The following is a 16,636-nucleotide window of genomic DNA, read 5'->3' on the forward strand; positions in this document are numbered from 1 at the left end:
CCCTGTATATCCTGGGCCAATTGGCATGCTGCTATTAAAGGAGTACTTTGCTAATAATATCCTAGCCGTTCCGACTTCCCCTCCAGCGCCCCTTCCGCCCTATCTGGGTAGACTCTTGGCTGCCCTGAATCCTGCTGCCAAATCTCGCTGGTACAAGACTGCTTAGCTTTACTTTCTTTACCTTACGTATAGACGTACCAAACATCTTTGTTCCAAAGAGTTTAAACGTTTTCAAAAGTTTTTCTTTTGTATTAGATAACATTTCATTTTCACAATTTGATAAAAAGAGAAGCATTTGGAATTTAGTCTCATTTGTTAATGTCGCCTACTGCACCGAGGCTAGTTGAAATACAGTTTTAGTTTGCAAAAGTAAATCGGATCAAGAGATACCCTAATAGCATGGCCCAAAGCCTGTCCTTCCAGCCCGCTGTGCTCTCCTGCAGGAGTTACTAGGCCTTTCCAGGCTTCTACTCTGCATCAAAAATGAGTGGAAGATCCCACTTGCCTCCTGGCATTAAAATGCATCAATTCTATGAATTTATAAAATAAAGAGCAAGCTTGGCATGTTGCCTGAGGACTCCTAGGACTCGCATTTCAGATGCTCCTGGCTGTGTGTTTCTAGAAATCAATTTCCTCATTAGTCCTCTTTCAACTTATTTTGAAATTCGGCCTCTGGATTTTTTTCTGTCTGCTCTTCCCCTCCAGGCTAGTTCCCCATGTTTATTTCTAGAAGTCATCAGCTTCTATCGGCGCTTTAAGACAAAGCTCCGTCAGCCGCTGAGAGCTATATGTGGCGCACAAGCAAGGGGGTTTCACAGAGGAGTAGGCATTGCGCTTCTGTCCTTTGCTTCCTTTTTTAGCCCACTGAGCCCTTGTCAGGCATAAATGTGATTTCTGCACTCTGTTTGAATTAGGTGGCTTGGTTTACATGAATATTTTATCATAATACATTAACTTTATCTGGAACATGATTTTTTAAAGAGTTCTGTTTGAGTAAGGATGTTTTTATTATGCCCTAGGCCTCGTTTTTCTATGGAAATGTGCTTTTAGTGTTATAATAGAAGTCTATTGGAAAACAGGATTAAAATAAAAGCACTTCATTTTGAAAGCAACTTTTCAATAATACTGTGTCTAAGGCCTTGATAAGGTTTTTCGGCTTTTACTATTTAGTGAGGTAAGTTATAGCTTGAGAGAACACTCTTATATTCCACAGAGGCAGCACACCTCTGTGTTTCATAAAGGAAGATGTCTGGGCCTTCAATTAGGTAGCTCTGGACTTTAATCTCATGCCGCCCCTCAGCTGAGCGATATTGGATAAGTCATTTCACCTCTTTGAGCCTTTGCTTTTCACCTGTAAGGTGAGGGCAATACTAATCACTTCCTGAGATTAGAGCTAAACACCATCTAGCTCCCAGGAGGCACTGAACAAATGGCATTGGGGTGACTTTCTATCATGAGAGGAGAGAGATTCCAGTTCTTCTAGCCTCAGGGGTACCATATATTATTTTTCTTTTGGACTTGAAGTAAGAATTCACTAGGCATGATTGTGCAATTTAGCTATAATTTTAATAAATTTATCTTTAAATAGTTTCCTTCATACCTAAACCCAGCCTTTTATCATATCTTCAGCCTCAAAAATTAACTGTCACCAAAGTCCGTCAGTGATTTATTCGATCCTTTTTTTTTTTTTCTCCAAGCTGAACAGTGCTTCTGTGCTTCTGGTATATAGTTGAAATCTCCATCATATGAGTCATTTTACTTCTCTGCTGGTTTTCTAATTTGAATCATGAACACTTCTCTCTTTCTCTCTCCCTCCCTCTTCTGGGCTTTTCTTTCTTCCTTTCATTCAACATGTATTTCCTGAGGGTCTGTTACTGGCCTGACACTATTCTAGGTCCTAGGGATACAGCAAGAAACAAATTAGGAGGCCTTCTTTAAATGAGATGCTCAGAGAAGGCCTCTCTGAGAGGGTGACATTCAGGCTGAGCAACCTTTTTAATATGATTTTGTAACATCATCCTATTTTGTCACCTTTAGCAGAGGCTTCTGAAATGCTCTGGCTTCTCAAGCCAAGTCTCAGTCTTTTGTGGTTACATTTTCTAGACCTACACAGCCACCTGGCTTTGTCTAACACCATCACGAATTCCATTAGGTTGTTGGGAGGTCATATATGCCAAGGGTGGCTCTACCCACTTTTTCCTATAAACTCTTCCTCCTGAACTTTTCAACATGGACTGAGAAGTCACTAGTGAGTGGGTGGATGTGATGGTTAATTTTATGTGTCAACATGATTGGGCCACAGGGTCCCCAGATACCTCGTTAAACATTATTTCTGCCTGTGTCTGTTAAGGGTGTTTCTGGATGAGATTAGCATCTGAATCTACAGACTGAGAAAGCAGATTGCTCTTCCTAATGTGGGCAGGTATCATCCATCCGCTGCGGGCCGGAATAAAGCAAAAAAGGCAGAGGAAGGGAGAATTTATTCTCTGCCTGAGGGCTTGAGCCGTCATACTGGTCTTCTCCTGTCCTCGGACTAGAACTTACATCCTTGGTTCTGTTCTCAGGCCTTTGGACTTGGCCTGAAACTATACCGCTGGCTTTCCTAGACCTTCAGCTTGCAGGAGGCAAATCACAGGCCTTCTCAGCCTCCACAAATGTGTGAGTCAATTACCTCTCTCTCTCATATGTGTGTATGTGTAATATATATATTACCAGCTCCCTTTCTGCCACATTGATGGGAATATGATCCAGACTTGGACAATTCCAGCACTTTACATCCTATGCCTTCACCACCTGATAAAATCCTATAAAATGGACATTACCATAACTTACAGATGTGGAAACAAGATCAGAGACACCATGTAAGCTGCTCAAGGTCATCAGCTGATAAGAGGTAAGGCCCAGTTTAATGCCCATGTTCTCCACACTGTTCCGTGTTACTGTTATATCATAATGCTTATTTTAGAGAACACAACTATTGCTTTAAATCCTATAACCAAGATGATTAACAATGCTTCTTTTCTAGCTACCTGATACCTTATACATTTAGCTGAAGCACTCATTAACTGAAAGATAAAGTTGAATCAAATACTCATGAAAAAATGAACGTGAACAAACTTTAAACAGTATAACTTTATTAACATAAAGAGGGGATTATAAAGCAATGGCAATGGCTGTATGCTATTTTTGTTTGCTTAGCATCTCTCCCTTTAGGAAATTACCCTACTCCCCATGGGTTCTCAACATATTTTCAGTCAACTCCTCTGGCATCCAAGTGCCAGCAGCCGCAGCTCCCTTTCTGCCTTGTGATGAAAATGTGACCCCGGTTTGGACAGTTCTTAGGTCCTAGGCTAAGTGATGCCTCAGAAGAGTGAAATCACGAGTCAAGGAAGGCCAGTGAAATCACGAGTCAAGGAAGGTCAGTGAAATCACGACTCCAGGAAGGCCAGTGAGATCACGACTCCAGGAAGGCCAATGAAATCTTTTGCCAGGACTGATATATAGCTGTCAGGAAAGGAAAATTCATTTTGGTTGAAGGACATACATTTCTACTTACAGTAATCATTTTTCTGAAACATAAAGTCTGCAACATGATATATATATATACACACACACATATATATATACATATGTATACATATGTACACATATGTACACAGAATACACACACACACACACACACACATAATCTTTTTCTGTCTCTCTCTTTCTCTGGCTACAAACCTAAACATATTCTGATTAATAGGGGCATTTCAAGAGGCCATAAAAAGAAGCAGAATTTAGAGATTATTTCCTGAGCTAATGAGAAAAAATGAGGTCCAGAAAGTCTAAATACATGCCTAGATTCATGGATCCAGGGTTAAAATTTAAATCAGCACTCATGATTCTTATTCTGTAGTTGCTTCTGTCACACCACACTGCCTCAGTCTTTCAGAGGTCCACCAAGTTTGCTACTTGACAGGAGGGGCAGCAAACGTTTACCATATCCAGGGAGCCACGCTAAATGTTACAAGCAAAGGATGATCCCTGATCTCATCGAGTTTAAGACAAACCATAAAACCTGTTCTTGAGCCTGTTATTTCCAGGCATTCCCAGGGCCCGGGATAGGATCTAACAATATGATTTAATACACCGATTTTAAATCAATGATTTTGTTTGTTTATTCGTTCTTGAAAGAGGATGTGATGTTATTACAGGAGGCCAGAACATTACTGAACCAGTATCACAGAGCTACCGTGTCTCAGGTGTCCTACTGGAGAGTAGAAGGTAATGCTGATGATACTGAATTTGATTTCTGCTCTCACGTAGATTACATTCTTGCCTAAAGGTAGACATTGTGCTTCTTGACACATGATTTACATAAGTACACGATAAAAGTACGTACGTTGTATTTGCATATGTCATACAATCCTATGAGCTAGTTACTGGTTATAGTCCACATTCCAACACTAAGGACGCCCCCCTTCACCACATGGTTATAAGGCGTGGCAGCATCACCAGATTCTCAGTCAGCATTCCTGCAGGAATCCAACAAAATCTGCCTGCTGCTGTTTTTGTTATTATGTTGATATCTGCATTAGCAGTGGCAGTTCTGTATTCTTAAACTTTTTTTAAAAAAATATTTTATTTTGTTTATTTGAGACAGAGAGAGAGAGAGAACATGAGTGGGGGTAGAGGGGCCGAGGGAGAGGAAGAAGGAGAAGCAGACTCCCCACTGAGCAGGGAGCCTGACGACTCGAGTCTCGATCCCAGGACCCTGAGATCGCGACGTGAGCTGAAGTCAGACGCTTAACTGACTGAGCCACCCAGGTGCCCGTGCATTCTTACCCTTTAAACAAAAATTTTGGAAACCTTCACTCAGCTGACCGACCACCCTGCTGCCCACAGTGACCCCAACTTGGATCTAAGTTAATCCTTTTCTCTTCTGTGCCAGCTGTTAGGTTACAGAAAAGGAGACCCATGAAATTTATGGACTCCACGCTCATGTAGTATATTTCTACTGAGGAATTCAAGGCACTCTGGATTTTTTATTACTTTTAATTTAAAATAACCCTGAGCTTTAAGACGGAAGAGGTAGTTTTCTTGCCTACTAAATGGAGCAGACTAAGCCCAGAGGACCTTACCTCATACTATAGCTCTATTCCTGAAAAAAGGGCACCGAAGCTGGATGCTTGCAGATCCAGGAGGTGACAGTGATGACACAGCTTGCAGGTCAGGAAATTCTACAGTGGAAATGTTAACAAAGCATACTGTCTCTCCATTTATTTTTTAATTAGACATTCAGCTTTATGCACATGCGGCCTAAGGAAATATGACCTGCCTGAACTACATTCTTTTTTTTAAATTTTTTAATTTTTTTGATGTAAAGTTCGATGATTCATTAGTTGCATATAACACCCAGTGCACCATGCAATACGTGCCCTCCTTACTACCCATCACCAGTCTATCCCATTCCCCCATCCCCCTCCCCTCTGAAGCTCTCAGTTTGTTTCTCAGAGTCCATAGTCTCTCATGCTTCATTCCGCCTTCTGATTACCCCCCCTTTCTTTATCCCTTTCTTCTATCAATCTTTCTAGTTCTTATGTTCCATAGGTGAGAGAAACCATATGATAATTGTCTTTCTCTGCTTGACTTATTTCACTTAGCATAAACGCCTCCGGTCCAATCCATGTTGCAGCAAATATTGTATAATTGTTCTTTCTGATAGCTGAGTAATATTCCATTGTATATATGGACCACATCTTCTTAATCCAGTCATCTGTTGAAGGGCATCTCAGCTCCTTCCACAATTTAGCTATTGTGGACAATGCTGCTATGAACATTGGGGTGCATATGGCCCTTTTTAAATCCATTTTATTTAAGAATTTTCAACATTGACAACTCTTCTAGAAAATCATCCAAGCACAGGACACAGAACTGCACCAAACAACATTCTTATGGGTATCTAACAGACATTAGAACTTCCAGCCTTCTTTGTGACATCCCAAGCTCACTGGTGAACTCTGCTTCCGAGTATTCCTGCAAAGCCCACCACAGGCTCAGTTCATGTTCTCAACCGACCAACTTCTTTTCACATGACCACACTTACAGTGCAGTAACAGAAAAGAACACACACCATGCGGCATGCATGGTAGTTGACAAAGGGGTGGAGGGAATACAAGTATCATTTCACTCAACACATTCAACTAACATGGGTTATGTAAGAACAAAACTCACTTAAAGTCTTCCAACAGTTGTGGATGTCCTTCGACTGCAAAAAACATTTGTACATTATTTGCTATCTTTGCTGTCTGCACACTCTCTCACCAAAGCCACAGGCTTGAGAGACACATGTTGCCAAGTTGAAAAATATCCATTATGCACCATCAAGTTTCTGCACGGGCTCTCTCCTTTTCTTGTTCATACTAGCCTTTCATGCCTTGGTGCAACCTTCAATCCCGACAAAATTTCAAAAGTTCCAACAGCCTTCTGGTTCCATATCACAGCCTTGTGTTCATAGCATTGATACAACACCATGAAATAAGGAGTAGAGGATAAAAATGGGACACCCACTGTCAAAAATGCAGCAAGCTGTCAAATTCTTGAATGAGAAAGCATATAGACAGAAATATCCCTATGGCAGAGTAGTCACAGCACTACTTTCAATGAAGTGCTTCTTCCATAAACATTTGAAATGAGATGAACTGCAGAGATTAAATGAAGGCTTCATATTGCAGTTTTGCATATGAAGGGAGACAAGTGTTAAAAAACAAAAGCAAAACCGAAAGAACTAAATACTGTGACGCTATGATCTCCAAAAAAGATTTGTTCTAAAGAAGAAAATGCATATGGTGGGGTTCAAATTAAGTCAAGGAGAAAAGGTAGGGTGTCTAGGTGGCTCGATCGGTTAAGTGTCTGCTTCTTGATTTTGGCTCAGGTCATGACCTCAGTGTCATGAGATCAAGCCCCACATCAGCTTTGCGTTCAGCGGGGAGTCTGCCTGAGATTCTCTCTCTCCTTCTCCCTCTGCCCCTTCCCCTGCTTGCACACGTGCATACACGTGCATTCTCTCTCTCTTTCTCTCTAAAATAAATAAATAAATAAATAAAGTCTTAAAAAAAAAAGACAAGGAGAAAATCTAGTTCTAATCCATGGTGTCCATTTTGAACATGCAAAGAATTCACTTGACACGTGCAGGGACAAAATATTATGGGAGAAACCATTGATATCAATTGTAGTGTGTTGGTTTTTACCAATCAGGCAAACAGCAGTTTACTTTTAAACATTCAATATTTCTATCCTTTATGTAACAACACTTATAAAATTCCCTTAGCTTTTCCTCTTTTTCTAAAGAAAAAGGCCAAAAATACGGCTGAATACACTCCACACTGAACAAACCAATTTTGAAAATTCTTTGTACATATGTATTACAATATACTTACCACGTGTTTAGAAAAATTTGAATTCCCACTAGTCTACACCAACCCCACTGTCTACATTCTCCGGCCAGAAGATTTAGACTCCACGCTTGAGCCAAAGCCTCCATTAAAACCGCTGCCTGACCTTGCCTTTGTTGCAGATCCCCAACCCACTGCTGCACCTGAATTAGACCTGCTACAGGAGTTATTTCCAGAACCAAAAGCCTGATTTGGCTCCCTCTGCATGTCACCTTGGACTTGGTTACTACCTGCTGGACCTGGTTGGTTCTGCTGACTGCCTAACATGCCCCCCACACCCCAGCTGCTCGGCAGTGCTGCCTGAGCTATGGCCGGATTAGTGCTTAGCGCCGAAGTTCACCCCTCCACCCAGATTACTACCTTGATTGTTTCCCAAACCAGCTCCCACCTTCCACTGTTACCAAGTCCACCCTGATCCCCAAAGCCACCTGGGTTACCACCAAGTTTTCCACTTCCGTCTGTCCATTGCTATTGTGCTTAGGTTCAGCATTGGATATGTGAATGCCGATTCCTTTAGTGATCGAGTCCTCTCTACAGAGAGACTGGGCAACTCGATCATCTGCAAATGTAACAAAGACAGAAGACCTGAATGGTTTGGGAATAAAGACAATGACCACGTTCCCATCCTGGCAAAAGAACTGCCGCATCTCATCGGCACTCATGTCCTCAGTACGAGGCCCAACAAACACCCTCCTGCTTCTCAAAGTCTCACCTGGGCTTTGTTTAGAAATAGGAAGTTTACAGTGATACCATTGTCCATCGATCCTGTGTTGCTGTGACATTCCTTTCACCTGGGTTTCATATTTGGTACAATGAACAAAGCCAAACCCCTTTGAATGACCAGTTTTAGTATCTTTCTTGACCTAATCCGTAAGAAAGTCTCCAAAGGTACTAAAATATTCTTTTAGATCTGTTCAGTTGTTTTCCATGGAAGACCCAACATTATTAAGTCAGGTGTTTTCTGGACAGCTCTTTTTACTTTCACTGCTGATGAAGTATCACTCTCATCCATTTTTCTTTTGTCATCTTCGGAATAGTCGACAACATATACCAGATTACCCCAGCCAGCCTCAGGGGCATGCAGAATTTCTTCCACCAGCTGGATACCTCTCATACACTGAGACACTGGATTCCTGGAGCACTCCCATATGCCCCTGGAAACTGGGCTGTAAGTACAGAAAGCAGCACTGTTCCCTCAACTTCTGATGATATTTCAGTGCGTTTATCATTCTCATCTTCAGTTACCTGAATATATTCAGACATCTTATTTTTCCACTAGACCACTGCTAGGAAGCCTGACAGGGAAACTGAAGCAGCAATGGACCCAAGAGCATCCCCACTACCTCTTCACTCCTACTGTAATTTCCCGTTTGTATATATATTTCTACTAAGATCCTGTTTCTGCCCCATCCCATTCCCACCCTACTGGCCTGTGAAATTGCTCAAGGTGGGAACCAAAGCATTCATCGCTGCATGCCTGACACTCTAAGATATCGTCGGACTCTCAATAAATGTCCACTGGATGACCGAGTGCTTCCTGGATCCCTAGCCACTAGCTGAGGTCTTTATCAGCCTGGGAAACCTTTTCTGGAATCATGAGGCTTGCTCGTTGGCCATGAGTCCTTACCAGGGACTCATCCCTCAAATCAGACTGTGCAGAATGGGGCCAGATAAGAGAAGATCCAATTCACCATTTCCTCATGAATGTTATGGTATGCCAGGACCTTTGAGGAAGGGCGTTGGGGCTACTATGAGAGACTTAACTTTGGTGTGTCTCTGTGGTCTGCATCCATTTATTTCTGGATGACTTCCCCATCTTCATGGGCCCATTGTTGAATGCCCAGCGGACCCTGAAGTCAGAGACGTGTAATTTATAAGATAAACCTCCAAATGTCATAGATGTTCCCATCTTTATACCCACTTTTATATCGTATCTTCCTAGAATGCTCTCCACTGACTTCTCTCTTTAATTGAACCCTACAAATCCAAATTTTATTTCAGGTTCTAGCTCCTTTGTGAAGTTTCTTTAACCACCTAAGTTTATATTAATCCCCTCTCCTTTGCACTCCTTTTAGTTTCTAGACTCCCAAACTGGCTCTTGTCTTTCCTTTGTGTTGTCAGTTTCTTTCTGCATATCTATGCTGTCTTCTCCATAGGATTATCAGATTCTCTGGGGTGAGTGTTTTCACTTGGGATGCCTAAATTCAGAACATGTGGGGACCTCAGTGACATAAGCCTCAAGAAGGCAGAGGGTGGGAATGGCAGAACCAGGTCAGAGATGAATGGGGAGAAGTTGACGTGTCTATAGAGAGCTCTCAGGAGCCTTGGGGCTGGCCAGTGCTCTAGGTCCCAGCCATATGGGGAGATCAGAGGTGGTTCATGCCAATGCTGGGGTCAAGGAGGCCAATCTGCTGTGTGGAGCGGGATGATGTGAGGGGACTCTGGGCAGCAGGACTGTATCGTGGCTCCAGTTAAACAACACTCTCCTATGAGGAAGCCTGTCAGGCTGTAAGAGTAACAAAGGTTCTGGTGGTTCCTGTGTGCAGTCCTGGGTTGGCCTCAGTTCCAGTCACGGCCCGCTTGTAGGTTGGAGGCTGCTGAAGCATTCCTGGGCCTCTTTAGAACTGGCTTATCTCTGAACGGAGTCCAGATGGTTGAGAAAGGTGGTCATGATGCGGTTTTAACATCCAAGTAAGGACAGCATCAAGAGTCATTCATTCCCAGTGCCCTAGCATGTTAGCTATGCAAGCAAAATAATTCTTGGGTGGACCATGAGGCTGCCCGGATGGAGAGATGAGGACTAAGATACTATCTACAATTTCTTTTATTCGTATTATTATTGGTGCAGTGCTTACATTTTCCCATGCAGTCTCTGCTTGATCTTCACAGACGCTCACAAGGCCGACAGAGCAGGCGTGATAAGCTTGCTGGACTCCTGAGGAAGTGGGATTCGGCTAAGGTGATACGAATGCACACAGGGAGCCCCTACAGTCCTCCGTTGCCTCGTTGAGTGCTGTTTGTACGCTTGGGAATAGCCCGGCCAAAGAAAAATGATTATTTCTATATCATTTTGGAATGACCACAAAATAATATATGGTATGCCCTGAGAAGCCCCTGGTAAACGACTTTGCAGCTGTATATTGCTTGATATACTTTAAAATTTTTTAGTTTCAGCTAAGGTTTATTTCTGTGCTCTTTCTCCCTTATCTTTCAAAATCGAGAAAATAATCCTCAAAATTTTAAGGCTAAAGGGCCACTGGAACCGAGGGTTCAAAATAAAACTGGCTTCAAAACTGCTTTCAGTTTTATTAGTGTGTGTAAAACTGACATTGGGTGGTGACTGTGTGTGGCTTTGAGAATTATCCCTTGTTGAAGTGAAAAGACAAGGTGGTAAATCCAGGAAGAGAATCAGGACAGCCAATTTCTGGCTTGCTCTGTGACTCTTGACAAGTCATTTAATATCCATACCTTGTTATCTCCAAATGCAAACTAGGGCAAATGCCAGGGCAGGAGGGACATGGAGCATTGGGATGACCAGCTATCATGTATCTAACATATATTGAAACCATTCGTGCAAGAGAAACTTCTCCACATACATCTCAGAATGTTGGATGGAATGGCTCATAGCTCAGATCCCCTTAGGGGGCTACCACTGAAGGCACTGATATGGGGTGTTGTACACCAATTTGTATTCACTGGCTGCTTTGGGGGCTTGGTGATCTTACTAGGGAACATACTATGAGCATAGCTACTGTCTCTGATAGATGCGTATTAATTCTCCTCCTGTGGCCTCCAAAAGATTGTGGAAGAAAATCTGGAGAAATTACTTTGGCTTCAACTCAGACAAAAGGTTTTCTTACAAAAGGCCTACAGTCAAGCACTGGCTGTGACTTGATGAGGCCTTTACTGAGGTGTTTCTGGCATGTTTTAAATGTGTGAAACCCGGGGCGCCTGGGTGGCACAGCGGTTAAGCGTCTGCCTTTGGCTCGGGGCGTGATCCTGGTGTTACGGGATCGAGCCCCATGTCAGGCTCCTCCACTATGAGCCTGCTTCTTCCTCTCCCTCTCCCCCTGTTTGTGTTCCCTCTCTCGCTGGCTGTCTCTATCTCTGTCAAATAAATAAATAAAATCTTTTAAAAAAAATAAATGTGTGAAACCTGAGGGAACTGAGAAATGTAAGTCTAAAGAGATCATATCCATGTATTTCTTCATCAACTTGGTCATTATGCTTAACACCCTTAAATAAGGATTTTATATAATTCCCTTGAGAAACAGAGTAGTCTCTCGACCTTCCACAATTTTAAAGATCCTTCGAATAATCATTTTAGGATAAAATTTGCTCAGAGACTAATTCATATTTCAAGTTTATGGTGATTTTCACTCCCTAGGTGATCTCATCTGGTATCATGGCCTCAAACACCATCTGCGTGCTGACACCCCCGTATTTACCTCTGGCCTAGACCTTTCCTCTGAACCCCAGGTAATATACCCAGTTGCCTGCTTCACACTCCACTCGGTGTCTAAAATCTTCTCAAGCCTAACATGTCCACAACAGAATTCCTTTACCCCCCAGCCCCCACCCAACCTGTGTTTTTCCGAAAGCTTCTTCAACTCTGAATGGCAACTTCGTTCTTAAGTTACTCAGCCCGAACACTTGGAGTTATTCTTTATTCTTTCCTATCTCACAGCCCATATTCAGCTCCTCAGCAATTCCTAGCAGATTGACTTTTCAAAATGTATCTGAATCTGACCACTTTTTGCCACACTCTCACCACCTGGGCTGGTCGTAATCCCTGTCACCTTTCCTCTGAGTTATTATAACAATATTCTAACTGTCTCCATGTCTGTTAACACTGTAGAGTTTCCTATGTGATCCCTTTAAAATGTAAATCAGATTATGTCACCCTTCTCAAACCTTCTGGAATCTTCCCAACATATGGACAGTAAAACAAAAGCCCTTAAAACGACCTACAAATTCTACAGTACCTACAACCTCACCTCTCCATCCTCACTTCCTAACAGTCTTTCTTGTATTCTGTTCCAGGTGCTAACCTACTTGCTCTTCCACCATAATGCCAGGTACACTATAGTCTTAGGTCCTCTGCATTTTTTGTTTCTTTTCCCTGGAATGCTTATTCACTAGGTCCTCTCAAGGTGGCCTTTTATACTTGTCTTTCAACATTCAGATTCTGATAACTGCTTCCTTCCTTCATTGCCATCTTCGGATCATGGATGGTAACAAAACTTGGAATAACACGTTGTTACTTGTGGTTCCCCTATATCTCATCTTAGCAAATTGTCTTTTGTAATGAGCCTTCCCTCAATTGTCCTAATTTGAATATACCTTCCTGCCATGGCCCTGAGTGACACAACAATTAATATCATATTTAGCATTCATTGGTACTGTAAGTGGCCATAAGGGATAGGTCTATAAATTGGGATTCTGACAATGAGTTTCTCCTAAATTCATAGAGCACAGGGATAATCATCTTGCCAGGAGAAGGTGGGACATAGGCACTTCATGGAATGAAGAGGCATTACAATTACCCGGATTATCACTGATGGTGGTATAAATGATATGCAGTTGAAGGACTAGAGGACGTGGCAGTGGGAGATCACTGTGGTAACAATAGGGATTATAAAGACTGTGAGTGAACTGGCTTCTTCTCTCACTCCATAGCTTACTTAGGGGAAAAATGAGAGATATAAACTTATATAACACATGTGGAGAACCAGATGGCCTCTATGGATGATTTGAAGGAATTCCTCATCTCCTACTGTTGCAGGATATATTTGGCATAGGCATAAGCCCAAAATGTGGTTGTAAGGGGTGAGGGATTGCAGAGTGAAATACTCAGGTCTGTCAGGTTTATCTTCTAAGGGAACTGGTGGAAAAGGAGTTGGACCCTGAGGCAGGAGATTGGGACATTTGAGCAGACACTGGGCTGAGAACTTTGACTCTCAATATTCTCCTGAAATTTTCTTGCCTTGGGAGGTAGTTTCTGCCTCATCCCCTTCCTCTAAGTAATCCTCTTCTGCATAAAAGCTTTGCAGTGATTGGGTCTAAGGTGGTTATCTCCTAACCTGATGTTAATTTTCCTACTGACCCAACCTCACTCCCTGTCATTCCTTCTAGAGCTAAAATGAGAGCTATTTTACAATGTAGCATGGTTTGAGAAGCTCAAGACCTGCCTCCGTGTACGCTGTAGCAAGCTTGATCGCGTGGTGATTATATTTGCTGCTGTGCTATCATCCCCTTTAATCAGTGAGAAAATCAGAAATAGTTTGCATTTACATGGCAAAGACTACAGCATACTTTCACTATTTTGCCCAACGGTTACGTCAACTTTCTTACTCGATGTTGTGACCTAGATGGACCTTAATCATCTTGGTATTTCACTGAACATCTCACTTGTCCACTGCATAATGATGACTCTGTTAACTAGGTCTGGTAAGTGGGAAACATCAAGCACCCAAGATATCTTAATGAGACATATGCGTTCAAGTGGTTAGGAATAAAAACTATGAAATTTCAAGGTCTAAGATATGAGCGAGCAGAACATCATCTCTTTTCTGAAGTGAGGAACAAGCCGCCACACCCTACACAGCACTCGCCGATTAGAAAATGGTACGTGTGTAAACCCAGTCAGGGTTTTGCCGGCTGTGCATATATTCGGGGATGATCCCCTCACCCATTTATTGGCAATTCATAAGGCTACAATTTTTGAGTGGGACCTGGAGGAAGAATGGGCTCGTTGAGCCTCTGGCAAATTCAGTAGGAAAATCACAGCATGGGGATCTGGAATGAGGCCATGTCCTTCTTTACTGACGACTGTTTTCCATTTGAAAAATAACTCCTCGCTTGCTAGCACGTTCTGATAGACACTGGCCACTTGACCATGGGATATGAAATGACTATGCAATCTGAACTTCCCACCGTGTACGTAGGTAGTATTTGACTTACAGAATTGAAAGCTGAACGTAAATGATAAAATTGAAATCTGCACGCACAGCCAGTCCTGAGCGTACTCGTCAGCTGCAGGGGCTGCTGGCTCAGATTCATGTTGTATCTGCTTCTATTCCGTCGTCATCTTTTCCTCATCTGCACCTATGACTGCATGGACAGATCAGAAAAACTACCTAATTGTGGAGACCAAGCAGGGGCCCCAATTATGGATAGATCTCCATGCTTTGCTGGCACCAGACAAAGGACAGATAATACACACCAATCACAATCAGTGGTGACCTTGAAAGACAGGTGGCAGTATGATGGAGTCATTATCATTCCATGATAATATTACAGCTGATGGGATTTCATATGTCTCCTGCAATGAGAACATGTATTTTTCAACTGGATGAAGGAAAAGAATGAGGGGTGAGGGGCAAAGCATGTAGGGTTTGTTGAGTATCTTTCATTTGAAATTACAGGTCAACTTTCACCCTGCTGAATTTTGATCTCTGCCCCAGGAGGATGATTTGTGTGGGCTACATCCCAGGCTTCTCTGACTTTCAGCTGAGTAGAGCCAGTAGGGATCCCAGGCAGGGGACAGGAACTAGAGCGAGAGTTTATTTCCCATGCCTCTTTTCTTGTGAGTTCATTTTAAACCACCTGTGTCCCTTGACTCAACATCACTGCTTATTTCAAGGTAACTTTTCTGTATGACTCTCCCCTTCTGTGTTCTGTAACTGGTCCTTTCTCTTGTCCTTTTAGGCCTATGGGTAATTATTGCACTGTTCTAACCAGCTCTGAGTTACTGCACAATCCTTGTGGTTCTGATCCACCCTACCTACACCTTAATTTTAAAAAATATCCTCTAAAATTTTCCAATTTGAGAGTGCCATCTGTTTCCTATTGGGAAATACACCTCAGGCAGTCTTCTTTCCTCTTAACTACACGCTGTTTCATTATTTAGAGCTCATGCATTTGCAAGTGACAAAAATATCCCAACTAACCTTGCTTAAGTTGAAAAAGCATAGGGATGTATTAGCTTGTATCTCTAGAAAGTCCAAGGGATAATTCTGTCTTCAGGCATGGTTGATTCCAAGAGCTCACATGATGTTGGCAGAGTTCTCTCCCTCTCTTGGCTCTACTTTGTGTTGTTTTCCGTTTTAGGCAAGTCCTTTTCACAAAGTGGCAAATATGGACACTGGCAGTTCTGGTTTACGGTTGCTTTACAGATTGCAATCCTAGGAAAAAGAGCATGAGAGATACCGCAAGGGTCCTAACATACATAGTGATGTGATTCCAATGGCGAACTGTTGGGTGTACTTGAGGCTGCTTCCCTGGCTGTCACGTTGGCATTCACATAGAATAAATTAACAAACCCACTGCAGTTTGGTAGAGGAGTGGCTGCGAATAGAAAAGAACATTGCCTGGCTCAGAGGAGTTCCATCTCCCAGTTCTCCATCGGGGCAGATCCTCTTTGAAGCATAGATTTGAAAACAGAGAATGTTGATAATAGAGGGTGTAGGGCACACCAGAGGGCAGCTTCTCTTTTAATTGGAACTCTCCTCTTGCTAGAATACAGTGTTACTTGTCTGCCTCAGAATAAAAGCAGATTTAGCAAATCCATTTGGAATGGCCTCTCAGCCTCAATCGGATTGCCAAATTCAATAATATTGTAAAGAGGGGGGCGCCTGGGTGGCACAGTGGTTAAGAGTCTGCCTTCGGCTCAGGGCGTCATCCCAGCATTATGGGATCGAGCCCCACATCAGGCTCCTCCGCTATGGGCCTGCTTCTTCCTCTCCCACTCCCCCTGCTTGTGTTCCCTCTCTTGCTGGCCGTCTCTATCTCTGTCGAATAAATAAATAAAATCTTTAAAATATATATATTGTAAAGAGGGAGTCCCTTGGGTGAACACTGAAGCAGATCTGCTCAGAGGACTTCATAAAAGGCAAGAAAGCCCTTTGCCAATCTTGCTTTTCTTCTGGCAATCATGCTGCAACTATGACTTGGAGCAGTTCGCTTGAATCTTTGGGATGACAATGAATGTAAGGGCGCAGGCTTGTCTGGGACGGAGGGTGTATTCCTCCCTCCATAATACATAATGCATGATACAGCTGGATTATAGCAGCAGAGGGAGCAGACGGGTTGGGTGGCGGGAGCTCCTGAACGGAACAGCTGCCATTTGCATACTTAGTAGAGCCCTGGAAAACCTTCGGGATTTCTTACTGAAGCACGATGTGAGAGTTGCAGGCATG

At 42.7% G+C, this 16,636-nt stretch overlaps 1 pseudogene; it reads right to left on the minus strand.

Moving 5' to 3' along the window:
• Positions 1-7,472: 7,472 nt before the first annotated feature.
• LOC113263019 (TAR DNA-binding protein 43-like) lies at positions 7,473-8,699 on the minus strand (annotated as a pseudogene).
• Positions 8,700-16,636: the final 7,937 nt, after the last annotated feature.

The sequence above is a fragment of the Ursus arctos genome, unplaced genomic scaffold (genome assembly GCF_023065955.2).
Source record: "Ursus arctos isolate Adak ecotype North America unplaced genomic scaffold, UrsArc2.0 scaffold_9, whole genome shotgun sequence".
NCBI classification, from domain to species: domain Eukaryota; kingdom Metazoa; phylum Chordata; class Mammalia; order Carnivora; family Ursidae; genus Ursus; species Ursus arctos.